Source organism: Podarcis gaigeae, assembly GCF_964106915.1.
Source record: "Podarcis gaigeae genome assembly, chromosome: 16".
Taxonomy (NCBI): Eukaryota; Metazoa; Chordata; class Lepidosauria; order Squamata; family Lacertidae; genus Podarcis; species Podarcis gaigeae.
In genome coordinates, this window is record NC_139693.1 from 24,331,780 (window position 1) to 24,345,760 (window position 13,981).

General features: G+C 45.9%; 1 protein-coding gene across 11 annotated transcripts in view; it reads left to right on the forward strand.

Moving 5' to 3' along the window:
• Positions 1-13,981, forward strand: part of OSBP2 (oxysterol binding protein 2) — a 159,597-nt gene that overhangs the window by 72,209 nt on the left and 73,407 nt on the right. For 2 of the 11 annotated variants that reach the window (XM_083717124.1, XM_083717117.1), the window contains exon 1: positions 3,187-3,294. The exons of 8 other annotated variants lie outside the window; for them this stretch is intronic. The gene's annotated coding sequence lies outside the window, so the exon portion shown is untranslated. Of the gene's footprint in view, positions 1-3,186; positions 3,295-7,829; positions 7,914-13,981 lie in introns of those variants that run through there. One more of the 11 variants, XM_083717125.1, reaches the window with a different exon arrangement.

Sequence of the window (13,981 nt, forward strand, 5' to 3'; positions counted from 1 at the left end):
TAGCACAATTTACGTAAAATCACAGTCAATTAATTAAAATGCATTCTAAAATCAGTTCAGAATCAAATTAATGGCAACCCTTGGACTAGAGTTTCATGAGGATTACAGAAGGAGGGGGTCAGACTGTGCCTTGGCCAAAGGCCTGGGGGAACAGCTCTGTCTTGCAGGCCCTGCGGAAAGATGTCAAGTCCCGCAGGGCCCTAGTCTCTTGTGACAGAGCGTTCCACCAGATCGGGGCCACGGCCGAAAAGGCCCTGGCTCTGGTTGAGGCCAGCCTGACATTCCTGTGGCCCAGGATCTCCAAGATGTTTTTATTTGAAGACCATAGAGGTGTGGAAGCTCAGACCTCAAGGTGTTTGAGGTTTTCCCAGAGGCATTTGGTTGGCCCATGTGGGAAAGAGAATACAGAATAGGTTGTAGGCGCTTTAAAGATTGCAGGCTGCTCTCCCAAGGTGGTGGAGCCAATAGAGGGCAAGACCCTAGCAGTGTTCTTAAGATTTCGGGCAATGCTGGTTCTTGATTGAGACAACATCTGCCCCACCTTGTGTGATACATCTTGTGCCCAGGCCTGCCCTGGCCAGACTGGATATGACTTCTTCTTCCCCTGAAGACCCCACACAGTAAGTGGAAGCTCTGTGGCACCAGAGGTCAGCAGATGGCTGTACTCTTGCGGCCTCCAACAGCAAAGACCTAGGGGTTTGGGATTGCAATCTCACCCAGCATTAAAGGGAGCAACTCATTTCTATCATCATCACTGCTGGTCTGTCTCCGGAGACGATGGAGGAGTGAGACTTTGGGGGTGAGATCAAGCTGTTGGAAGGTTGCAGCGCCAGCTATGGCTGCAGAGATAGATGCGGAAGAGACATGTTTTGTTGCAGCTGGGGCAGACAGAGGTGTCGAGTCGTGTTGCTGCAGATGCACCACAGCGTTTCTTCTCTCTGCTGTCCTCCCAGCGGTCATTTCTCCTCTGGTCACTGCCATGGATGTACAACTTGTCTGCAGTCTCCAGGCACAGTGGTGGCCTGCAAGGGATGTCCACATGGCAGGGTGTGTGTGATGTTGCCATTATTATTATTATTATTATTATTATTATTATTATTATTAGGCTGCAACCAACCTACTCAGAGTAGATCCATGGACCTAAATGAGTCATGTCCATTAATTTCAAATGGTCTGCTCTTGAGTCTGTCTAATGTTAGATACAACCCATTATATACCAGTGTGATTATGTTAAGAAGGTCAAATGCGTTGCAACTGAAAACCAGCCTGCTTGCTTGCTTGTTGCCTGCTTGCCTGCCTGCCTGCCTGCTTAAAGGTAAACAGACCCCTGACCGCTAGGTCCAGTCGCGGAGAACTCTGGGGTTACGGCGCTCATCTTGCTTTATTGGCCGAGGGAGCTGGCGTACAGCTTCCGGGCCATGTGGCCAGCATGACTAAGCCGCTTCTGGCGAACCAGAGCAGCGCACGGAAACACCGTTTACCTTCCCGCTGGAGCGGTACTTATTTATCTACTTGCACTTTGATGTGCTTTCGAACTGCTAGGTTGGCAGGAGCAGGGACCAAGCAATGGGAGCTCACCCCGTCATGGGGATTCGAACCACCAACCTTCTGATCGGCAAGTCCTAGGCTCTGTGGTTTAACCCACAGTGCCACCCACATCCCGCCTGCCTGCTTGCCTTCCCACAAATTCCTGACTCCTTTCCTCCCTGCTGCACTTGCATCATCATTTAGGAAAGTTTTGGCAGGGAGTTTTAGAACAACTCCCAAGAGCAGTGAACTGAAGGAAGCCTGTATGATCTTTTTCTGTGTAGTTTTTAAACGGCTGAAATAGCTTGATGCTCAACAAAAGAGTTCAAGCTTGTTACCAGGGCCATGTCGTCCCCGCGTCTCCTCTTTCTCCTGGCCCCCGGGGAAAAGTGTGAAAGGGGGTCAGTCTTTTCTTGCATCCTTCTCTTCCTGTGAGATGGCGAAACCCTAGAACGTCCTGAGGGTGGAAAATGTATTTAAATAATGATTAAAAATTTATTTTCGGTGACACGTTTAGAAAAGCTTGAGAGAGAGAGAGAGAGAGAGAGAGAGAGAGAGAGAGAGAGAGAGATCGCCTTTATCTGCCTACTGGGAAATTATATCCGTGGGGCAGCTTGCAAGTGAGCTGAGCTGTGCCCCAGTTACTGAGAGGGACCTGATTCCAAATGACGTCCAGGAACTGGTGTTGCTTACAGGCCTCGGGGCTCCTGTTCTGCCTCGCCAGCATTATTTATCCCCCAGACACGGAAGTTGCACAGGGCTTGTGCAAATCAGCTGTGTTTTGCCCTGTGGTGGTTTAATTGGGAAAGAGACTGCTGAGAAGTAGCTAAATGGGTTTACCTCCCAGCAGTCACTACAGGTTGCAGTGTGTGTTTGAACTGATGTTCAGGTTGCCTGTGCTGTGTCTTATCTGCTCCCGCATTCTGCTTCCAGCAGAGGGCAGCCAAATGCCCTGGGAAGCTCAGAAGCATTGGTCCATTCTGTCCACTGTCAGAGAGGCAGTATGCCTGTGTGTGTGTTGAGAGAGTGTGTGTTTGTGTGTGTGTGTGTAGAGCGAGAGCGAGAACACACTTTTTTCTGGGAGTATGCAAGGGTACGCATACCCCTAAACATTTTGTGAATCTAAGTTTGGCCTCATTGAGGGGCAGTATTTCAATATGAGTAGGAAAATGAGAGTACCCCTAAACATTTTTTTTAATAGAAAAAAGCACTCTCTCGTGTGTGTATGTGTGTGTGTAATTCTGATGATATGCAGAGTAGCTTACAGCTAGGAAGCTAAATAACTGTTCTGGATGATTGATAACTTCTTTGTAAAGACTATATAATGTCCAGACTGTTTGTATTCAAAAAGAACCTTGCTTTCATATAACAGAAGAATATATTTGCAATCTAGCTCCTGCACAGATTTCTCAATTAATTAATTAATTAATTAACCACCCTATACCTGCAGGTCTTAGGGCAGTTCACAGGATATCAATGTTTAGGGATCTTCCTCTGTTTTACTTCAGACGGATCACACTGACACCAGAGCAGCCATTCCCCCTCATACAGAGCAAGCAAGCGAGCGAGCAGAAAACAGTTAAAAACAACAGTTACTGGAATAACAGTCACAACAGAATGGAATGTGACTCTCTCATGTGACTCACAGTCAGCCAATCACATGACAGCTAGTGCCAAAGGATAAACCCCATGCTAAAAATACACAGTAACCCAACATAAGTAAACATTCCCATTTCCGGAAATTAAACCATTATCCTTAACATTCAGGTAACGTATCAGTTGCTGAGAATTGGAGGTGGACAGAGTGCTGTTGCGATCAGCCTGAGGAGAGTTCTGAGGGCCAGATGAAGATGTCTAGAGGGCCACATTTTCTCCCCCAGTCCTGAGGCTCTCCACCCCTGAAATGCAACCTCATATTCAGAAACAGGCTGTTCTGTCCAGTTTTACTTCATGGTTGCTAAGCCCAAGACCACGCATACATCTCTGGGAGGGTGCCCCACCTATTTTTGAAAACCCCTTATCCAGATATATAAATAACTTTCTGTACAGGAGAGAATGAGTCTCTTCTTCTGTTTTTTCTAACAATGTGCTTGGCTTGGTTTATATTTGGGCCTCATTATGTTTCCTGCTGATTTCTCTGGCTGTTCTCTGGGTCAGCTTTGTAGCTATTGAGTTCCTGATGTTGGCTTTTCTCTTTGACGTGTTACCTGAGCTTCCTGTGACCTTTCTTTTATTGTGGAGAGAATTGCAGCTTGTTCGTGGATATGGGACAATGAAGCTAGAATTTGCAGTTGGAAGCTATTCTTCCCACCTATTCTTGCTGAAGGGCTAATAATTTTGTGACAGAAAGGCTATATTTGTGACTGCACTGCCAGATATATGAGCAGTAGTCTAGTGGCCAATCCAGAAGTGCAGGGTCCCTACATGATAGTCACAGCTGTGACCCTTCTAAGATTATACAGCTTTCAAAGATTATACAACAACAACAACAACAACAACAATAATAATAATAATAATTCAGGATACATTGCATTGATGAATGCCGATCTCCATGTGTTGTCTTTTGGGCAGAACTACTATTTTTTGTGCATGCACATGGGCAAATGATTCCAAGTACTTCGATATAATCTTTTGGAGCGACTTAAGTTGTGCTTTCTGTGAAGTTCCATTGCACATAGCCAAACATGCGTGCCCTTCTCGTGAAACTGAAGCACCTGGTATTTTCACTGTTCCTAAATGCTTAGCTTTGGAGCATACAGAACACCTCTGTCTGGGTGTTCTTCCCATGTTCCTTCTCCAGAAGGACTCTATGAGCCCATACTCAGTGGCTGGCTCACTTCCTTTCCCTCTGATTGTGCAGCTTTAGGACACTTGAGACAGGGACCCTGATGGAACCTTGCTGCAGAAATAGCAGCCGGTCTTAGGACACCCCACCCTGCAACCCATAGCTGTATATGAGCCCCCACCGTTCGGTTGATCTTTGCCAGGCATAGGCGAACTCAGCCCTCCAGATGTTTTGGGACTACAACTCCCATCATCCCTGACCACTGGTCCTGTTAGCCAGGGATGATGGGAGTTGTAGTCCCAAAACATCTGGAGGATGGAGTTTGCCTATGCCTGATCTTTGCAATCTAATGTGTATGGTCCACACAGTCTCTGTATTAGGGGCTTAGATCAGCCTTCTCCAATCCAGCCAGGGAACACTTATTTGGGCAACTGGATAGCTCAGTTGGTTAGAGCAGTGTTTCCCAATCTTTGGTCTCCAGCTGTTTTTGGACTACAACTCCCACCATCCCTAGCTAGCAAGACCAGTGGTCAGGCATGATGGGAATTGTAGTCTGAAACAGCTGGAGACCAAAGGTTGGGAAACACTGGGTTAGAGCATGCTGCTGATAACACCACGTTTGCAGATTTGATCCCCATATGGGACAACTACATATTCCTCTGGGTCCCTTCCAGCGCCATGATTCTATTCTTCTATTAACCTGGTGACCTCCATATCTTTGGTGCTGAAACTCCTATCAGCCCCAGGCAGCCAGGAACCAATCGCCTCTGTGAGGGTTCTGCTGAAAGCAGCAGCCAGTGGGAAATTTTGAAGCTGGCCAGGTAAAAAACATGGACTTGTTTCCCCAAGAATCCTACTTTCAGCAAAGCCACAACATTGAGGGGCCAGCTGGCTTGGCCATCCATCCCTCTGCAGGAGTCCCATCCATTCTGTGCTCAAGCTGCCCCTGGCCGTTCTGCTGAGCTATCCAGGTTGATGAAAACTGGCTTGGATTGGAAGGAAGGAATAACATGGGCTGAAAAAGTGGAGCTTGATATGAGCAAGAGATATGGGCAGCCCCTTTTTAGCCCCTGCATAGAAATTAAGATTTAGGGCAGGGGCTGGTGGCCGGATGACACACCTGGTGCCTGTGTGGATAATTTTTTATTATGAATTTAAACAAAACAAATTATCTTAAATCATATCATTTTTAATTCCCCCCCCATTTCCCCCCTCCCTCCCATAAAACAACCCCCCTCCCCACCCCCACCCCGACTTCCCTCAGTTCCAATCTCTGGTTTCTCTATGAATGCTATTCTCTGCATGTTACAAATTTGTATAGATCCTTAATATATCTAACTGGTTATTATCAATGAAAAGTTTGTGAGCGTTTATTCAAAACCCGCCAAGGAGTCCAATTCACTTTGTTGCATCTTTTAAGTATTTTGTAAAAGGCTCCCATTCATCTTTAAAGTCACAGTTGTCCTTGTCCCGTAATTTGTGTGTCAATTTTGCCAAATCTGCATAGTCCATCAGTTTCTCTTTAGTTGGAGTTTCCTCAGTCCTCCATCCTTGTGCTATTAAGACTCTCGCCACTGTTGTCACGTACGTAAAGATGTTTTTTCCACTTCTTTGGCAGTAGAGTCCTGCATTTCAGCCTTCTCAGAAAGGAATGTGTTGAATTTTTTGGCTTTACTTGGGGTGGGGGAGAGAGACGGATTGCGGACTGCCTTCTGGGACCTTGTTTGGATCTGCTGGACTTGAGACTCTGGTTGGGCTTGGAGCGAAGCCTCCCACTGCGGCAGGAAAGGCTCAGGACGACTCAGATGATGACAGCAGCAGCAGCACCTCTGAGCAGATCCTCTTCCTGCCCTGCTTTGCAGAGCAGTTGGCTCTTAAAGGGGAGGGACCAAGCTAGTGGAGGTAGGGAAAGATTTTGCCTTCTGCATCGCCTTTTCCTCACGGGGCCATTGGTTCTGATGGCCTCTGTGAAGGTGCTGGTGAAAACAGCAGCGAGTGGGGACAGTGAAGCAGTCCACCCCCCCAAAAAAAACCCCAAATGGGAGTCATTTTGGACTCACAGCTGTGCAGGTTAATTCTGTGTCCAGGGCGGCTGTCTACCAGCTCCATCTGGTACGCAGGCTAAGACTCTACCTGCCCGCTGACTGTCTCGCCAGAGTGGTGCATGCTCTAGTTATCTCCTGCTTGGACTACTGCAATGCGCTCTATGTGGGGCGACCTTTGAAGGTGACCCGGAAACTGCAATTAATCCAGAATGCGGCAGCTAGACTGGTGACTGGGACTGGCCGCCGGGACCACATAACACCGGTCCTAAGAGATCTGCATTGGCTCCCTGTACGTTTCCGAGCACAATTCAAAGTGTTGTGCTGACCTTTAAACCCCTAAACGACCTCCGTCCTGTATACCTGAAGGAGTGTCTCCACCCCCATTGTTTAGCCCGGACACTGAGATCCAGTGCCGAGGGCCTTCTGGCGGTTCTCTCATTGCGAGAAGTGAGGTTACAGGGAACCAGACAGAGGGCCTTCTCGGTGGTGGCACCCACCTTGTGGAAACCCTCCCTTCAGATGTGAAGGAAATAAGCAGCTATCCTCTCTTTAAAAGACATCTGAAGGCAGCCCTGTTCAGGGAAGTTTTTAATATTTAATGCTGTACTGTTTTTAACATTTGATTGGGAGCCGCCCAGAGTGGCTGGGGAAACTCAGCCAGATGGGCGGGGTATAAATAATAAATTATTATTATTATTATTATTATTATTATTATTATTACCACAGACTCGTTCCCTTACGGACCATGCTTTTCACTGCACAAGCAAGGACAGCGAGGAGCCATCTGGCTGGGCTGTGCATCTCCCGCTGGGGCTAGGGTCCCATCTGTGCCGTGGTCAGGCTAGCCTTGCCCTCCCCTTTCGGCTGAGCTGACCGCATCCTTTCCCCATTTCCGCTGTGCTCAGAAGCGCTGACTTTTTAGAGCCGTCTCTCACCAGCCATGAGAAATCGCTCTTTATTTTTGCGTGCAATCTCTTTGTGCCAAATGCTATAGGTATGCATTCACTCTGAAAGCGGGCGGTTGTGGTAGGGGGAGAAGAGTGGGGTGTCTTCTGCTTGCGGTGTTGTAACAGCAAAGAAATTGTTTAATTTTGCCGTCGCCAATTTGCGTTCCACGTTGTCGGTTTCATTAAATTGCAAATTTTGAGAAACTGGAAGAATTGCCTACCTCTGCCTTTTATTTGTGGTTTCTATTAAAAAACCATGGCAGCTGTCTCAAATATATAAACTAGAAGGCCATTAAATATGAATGAGGCTTTCTGTTTAATATTCATAGCTATTAAAACGAGGTGAAAAACAATTGAGTCCCCCCCCCCATTAGAAAAAATGACTAATGCACCTCCTTTACAGACAAGCAGAAGACGAAAGGGATGTGGGTGAGGACAGAATGAAAGAGATTAAGTTTCTTTGTGGGACAGGAGCTGGGTTAGCATTCCACACTGGAGGCGTGCAGATATGGCAACATATATTAATAGCTGTCATTTTGCATTCTGTTGCAATTCCTGTGGGCTACGTGGCGGAGGCAGAATATTGACTGAAATGCATTGATCTATTGGGTATGTAGGAGATCGTCTTACCACACATACAAATGCTTGATGGTTTTGATCAGCAGAACTGGCACCGTTTTAGGTGCCACACAATAACCTGCTCTACATTTGTGAGAACTCAAATCTTTTAGCGTGGCAGTGACGGCACTCTGGAACTCGCTGCCTTTTGACATCAGGCAGGTGCCTACGCTGTGCTTATTTTGCCAATGAACATAAAGTGTTGGTATCTTGATGAACGTGCGGGGTGGGTGGGGGTTCAAAGTGAAGATATTAATTTATGTTTAAATTCAAATTAAGATCCACCAGAGTGAACCAAACACTGATTTCGTGTGTGTTGTTCATTTTCTGGAATGCTGACATATGTTATGAAATTAAACCACACCGGGCTGAAGCCGTCTTTCTTTATCAGTCCACGAGTCGACCATAGTTTATTTATTAAACTTTCAAGGAGGGCTGTTTCCCAATCTGTTTTGTATCAGTTGTCTATCGTTGTGCCAAAAAGGTCTTTCCCTTGTCTGGTTATGTTAAGGTTTCTTGTTATAATGATTCCTAAATATCCAAGTTTTATGTGTCAAAGTCTAATGCAGCGGTTCTCAACCTGTGGGTCCCCAATGTTGTTGGACTACAACTCCCATCATCCCTCAGCTCTGGCCTTGCTAGCTAGGGGTGATGGGAGTTGTAGTCCAACAACATTGGGGACCCACAGGTTGAGAAAGGCTGGTCTAATGCCTTTGAGGTCTATGAATGCATTTTGGATCTTAGGTGGTACATTGAAGAAGAAAGCTTCATATTTTGAGAAAACCTGCAGGCCTGATAGTGTTGCAAAGTTGTTAAGCTCTCGAAAGTACTGTTGCTCCCTTGTTCAGCGGGTCAGGTGTTATAATCATTAATTCATCAGCAAATAACCTGATTATATAGTTTTGTTTTCCAGTTTGGACTCCCTTGATGTCTGGTATTGTTCTGAGGTATATAGCTAATGGTTCTAAAGCTAGGATGAACAAAAAGGGAGAGAGTGGACAGCCTTTATTTGTTCCATGCCAATTTCCCACTGGGGTTGAATTTATATTGTTTGTTTTTAGTGTAGCTGAAGTGTATTCGTTTCAAAATCTTATGAATTTCAGCTCACATTGCATTTTAGATAGAACTGCCAGCATGTCGTCCCATTCTAGACAGTCAAAGGCCTTGTGAATGTCCAAGGCCCTGAATAGAAGGAGGGGAAGTTGTTTGTTTACTATGTTTGAAAGTGTTCTGATTGGTTCAGTGATGTTTTGACAGGGGACAAAACCAGCTTGATTTGGGGCTATTATTTTTTGTAGAAATACCTTAATCCTGATGTAAATATGTTACGATCCTGATTAATTAGAGAGATTGAAAAGATTCTACCTTCTGGTGGTCTTTAAATGGTTTTGAGATGACTACAATCTTGGAGTGGTGCCATGTTTTGGGGAGGGGTGCTCCTCTCATTTTTAGGTCATCAAATAGGTAAAATATTTATCGGGTGAAGTACTTAATTCGTTCTGGAGGTCCGTTCTTAACCTGAAATTGTTCTTAAGCTGAAGCACCACTTTAGCTACTGGGGCCTCCTGCTGCTGCCGTGCTGCCGGAGCCCAATTTCTGTTCTCATCCTGAAGCAAAGCTCTTAACCTGAGGTACTATTTCTGGGTTAGCGGAGTCTGTAACCTGAAGCGTATGTAACCTGAAGGGTATGTAACCTGAGGTACCACTGTATGGTGAAACATGGCCATAGTTAGTTGTTTGTATGGCATTCGCACCTTGTCAACCCATTGAGGAAGTTCCTCAGTGATGGAGGTGGTGTTAGAAACTCGGATATATAAGCTAGGCACCAAATGGCTCTTTAATCCAAAGTTATAGTTGCCAAAAGGGAACATCTAGTAGCTATTTTGGCTCTAAAGTCTTATTTTTTCAAATTATGGACTGACTGTGATGGATTATCAGTTAAACACCCAGCTAGTTCAGATGACAACCTTGAGCCTAGGTTAAGTGCTTTGAAAGCTTAAAGAAGAAAAGTCACTTGATCCAGGGACAGTCCACATATATATCACCCTGTTCCAACCTCTTTTTCTTAATGGTGACACGGACCATTCATAATGTGAGCAGGGCAGTGGTAGGGTAAGTGAAAACAAGCTACAACAAGTGACTATAATGTTATTCACTGCTCCTGCTCAGGCGGCACAGAAAAAGCACATTCCGATTGTGCAGAGAAAATATAACTGAACGAATTCTACAGGATGTGGTATTAGTGTGTGAAAACAGCCCCGATCCAAGGATCCCCAGGCATGCACCTCCAGATGGTGTCAGGCATTATCCGGGCTCCCAGGCATCTTCCCTTGCTCGCAAGTGATAGATAGTTGTACAAAATGTGCCTGGCGCCTGGCTAATTTCAACACTGGATGGAGGATCTTATAGTTGGAGTTGGCTGCTGTTCTTTGAGTGTGCCAAGCACACCTTGCAATAGGGAGTGGTGGGAAGGAGCATGTGGTGTAGTTTCAGGGAGACCTCTGTAGAGCAGGATATGGTCCCTTTTGGTAACAGATTTCAGGGGTAGGAAATATCGGTCTGCCTTTTTGCCTTCTGTGTCCAATACATTGCCTCCTTGAGAATGCAAGAACAGGATTCTAGCTCAGGGCTAAGCAATCTGTGGCCTCCCGATGTTGCTGCACAACAGCTCCCATCATCCCTGGCTGTTGGCCACACTGACTGGAGCTGATGGGAGCTGAAGTCCAGCAACATCTGGAAAGCAACCAGTCCCTCATTTCTACTTTACCTTAATCTTTCTTTGTGTTTGGGGTAAATCAGCCTTTGTGCTTCCTAACATCTCTCTCTCTCTCTATCTCTCTCTCTCTCTCTCTCTCTCTCTCTCTCTCTGACTGCTGCGGGCTCATCATCACCTGTAGGTGAAATGATTTAAAATCAGCAACAGCATCTGGTCTCATTGCTTGCAACTTGCACAGCAGCTAATTAAAATTCAGACGATGCCATTTTTGATTCAGGGTTGCTGCTTTGACAGGCCAAAGCCATGCCAGGAATGTCAAATTGCAATGGCTAGGGCTGAGAAGGCTGCTTGAAACATCATTTTCAGGCCAGGAACAGGCTGTGCTCTTAGAACCACAGGAGCTCCCTAAATGCCTTGGTTTCTTCTCAATTACCTGCCCTCTTCGCATATGAACTGCAACATTTATTTCACTAGTTTCTTCCTTTTATTTCACCTATTTATTTCATTTCAGCTGGGCTTAATCTCTGCGTCTTCTAAGCAGTGTACCTAAAAAGAGCTAAAAAGCATGAAGTGGATAAAATCAGTTAAAATTAACGATAAATACAGTGGTGCCTCGGGTTACATACTCTTCAGGTTACATACACTTCTGGTTACAGACTCCGCTAACTCAGAAATAGTACCTCGGGTTAAGAACTTTGCTTCAGGATGAGAACAGAAATTGTGCTTTGGCTGTGCAGCGGCAGCAGGAGGCCCCATTAGCTAAAGTGGTGCTTCAGGTTAAGAACAGTTTCAGGTTAAGAACGGACCTCCGGAACGAATTAAGTACTTAACCTGAGGTATCACTGTACAACACTGTAGTCCCCACCTCCACCCCTGTCCCCAACTTATTTCTGTGTACCAAACTTAACTCCTAACACTTCCGATCACCTGCCGCTGTGCCTATTTAACTGGACCTCCGGAACGAGTTAAGTATGTAACCAGAGGTACCACTGTAGTTACAAGTTACAAGAAAGGAGATTGCAACTAAACATCAGGAAGAACCTTCTGCTGGTAAAAGCTGTTTGACAGTGGAACGAGGACTCCCTTTGGAGATTGTGGACTCTCCTTTGTTGGAGGTTTTTAAAGTAGAGATTAGTTGAGATTCCTGCATTTCAGGGATTGGACTAGATGACCCTCAGGGTCCCTCCCAACTCTACAATTATATGGGGGAAAACCAGGAAGCTTTCTTAAAATCCCTGGAATAGAAAGGCATTTGTTAAGGAACAGAGTGTGCAAAACGGAGACAACACTGAACATATTCCTTCCATTTACGAAACTGGGTTATTTGGTATTTAACAAAGACACACACAGACCCAGAGCTTGTTCCTTTTGTGTCCATGGGATAAGCTGATACATGAATTTGTCTAGGATTATCCATCAAGGCAGGGGATTGGGCATTGTCTTTTTGCAGAGACCTAAGAATCCGTAGTTTGCAGCAAGTAGGGCTGGAGAGGATGGTTTAAAAATAGAATTTGCAGTCCTTTCCGCCAACAGCCTGGCTTGTGCCCACGCCACGGTTTCCTGAGCCGAGATGTGCTCAGCGGTGCCCCTGAGACAGCAGACTGGAGATGCATCTCACAGGAGTTAGGGCCAGTAGCTTCTGAGCCACGGTACGCCAGAGACTAGCATAGCGTCAGGTGTCTAAGAATAGCAGCCTTGGCTTTCCGTGAGGCAAGCAGTTCCTATGGCAACCGGTTCATTTGTAAGTGTCCTGCAGATCAGAACCAAAAACACCCATCGCCCATACCCTTGTCTGTCAAAGATATCATAATAGCAAGGAGAATGACAGGCAAGTGTGTTTGGGGTTTGCATGTGGAGCTTGGCTCAAGTACATGTTGAGCATGCCAAAACAAACAAACAACAACAGCTTGGTCTTCCATTTAAATGTACAGGGAGTAAATCACAAAAGAGGCGCTTGTACATCTCTGCTAATAACTCAGTGTTCTGACGTTGTGTTTGATCTGGTGTAGAATCACCTGCTGTTTTCATTCTCCCCCTTCTAAACATTGCAAATGCATAGCTTCCCGACACGCACAGAATCTGCGCCAATTTATTCTTAGTGTTTTTTCCACCGGCATTCAGTTCATGGTGAGAATGGCTTCCTGCGAAGGCATTTCCTGGCCTCTGTTGATGGGGAGGTTGATGCCTTACGGGGAGGCAAGTGGTGGGTCGGGTTCTCCTGCAGATGTGCGTGACGTTGTAAAAGAGACAGTGATGCAGTTGGACTGTGCAGAGTCCAGAGCTGTTTTGCAGGTTGGATCCCCCATAGGGGACATCTGCATATTCCTGTTAGATTGGTCACAACTAGGCCAGGGCCTTTTCAGTACTGGCCACGACTTGGTGGAACGCTCTGTCACAAGAGACCAGGGCCCTGCGGGACTTGACATCTTTCCGCAGGGCCTGCAAGACAGAGCTGTTCCATCTGGCCATTGGTTTGGACTCAGCCTGACCCTTATGTTTTCCCCTCCCCTTATGGTTTTGACCTATGGGCTACTTTTAAAATGAGGCTGCATTTTAAATTGCATTTTAACCTTTATTTCAAATTGGTTTTTCCCCCTATTACGATTTTACTGTAATTTTACTGGTGTTAGCCACCCTGAGCCGGGGAGGGCGGGGTATAAATAAAATAATAATAATAATAATAATAATAATAATAATAATAATAATTATTATTATTATTATTATTATTATTATTTTGCAAGGGGTTGGACTAGATGATCCTCAGGGTCTTTTCCAACTCTACAATTCTACTGTTCTATAAGGGGAGCTATTCCTGGCCCACTGGTTGACCTCTGGAACATCAGGAAGGAGGGTCTGAGATTATGGGTGAGAGAGAACCCAGGCGGCACTCAGTGGCTCTTCAGAATAAAAATTCTGAGGACACACATTTTCAATATGTTCTATAAAAAAAGAAGGCTCTTCTTCATGCAGTGCATAAAACTATGGAGCCTGCTCTGACAGGAGGCAGTGATGGCCAACAACTCAGATGCTTTAAAAGAGGATTGTACAAATTCATGAAGGATTAGGCTGTCAGTGTCTACTAGCCATGATGGCTGAGTTCTGCCTCCATGGTTGGAGACAGCAATGCTTTTGATCCCAGTTGCTCTTGTGCTCAGGTCCTGCTTGTGGGTTTCCTGCAGGCTTCTAGTTGCCCCTTGTAAAAGGTAAAGGACCCCTGGGTGGTTGAGTCCAGTCAAGGCGACTATGGGGTTGTAATGCTCATCTCACTTTTGGGCCGAGGGAGCTGGCGTTTGTCCACAGACAGCTTTCCGGGTCATGTGGCCAGCAGGACTAAACCGCTTCT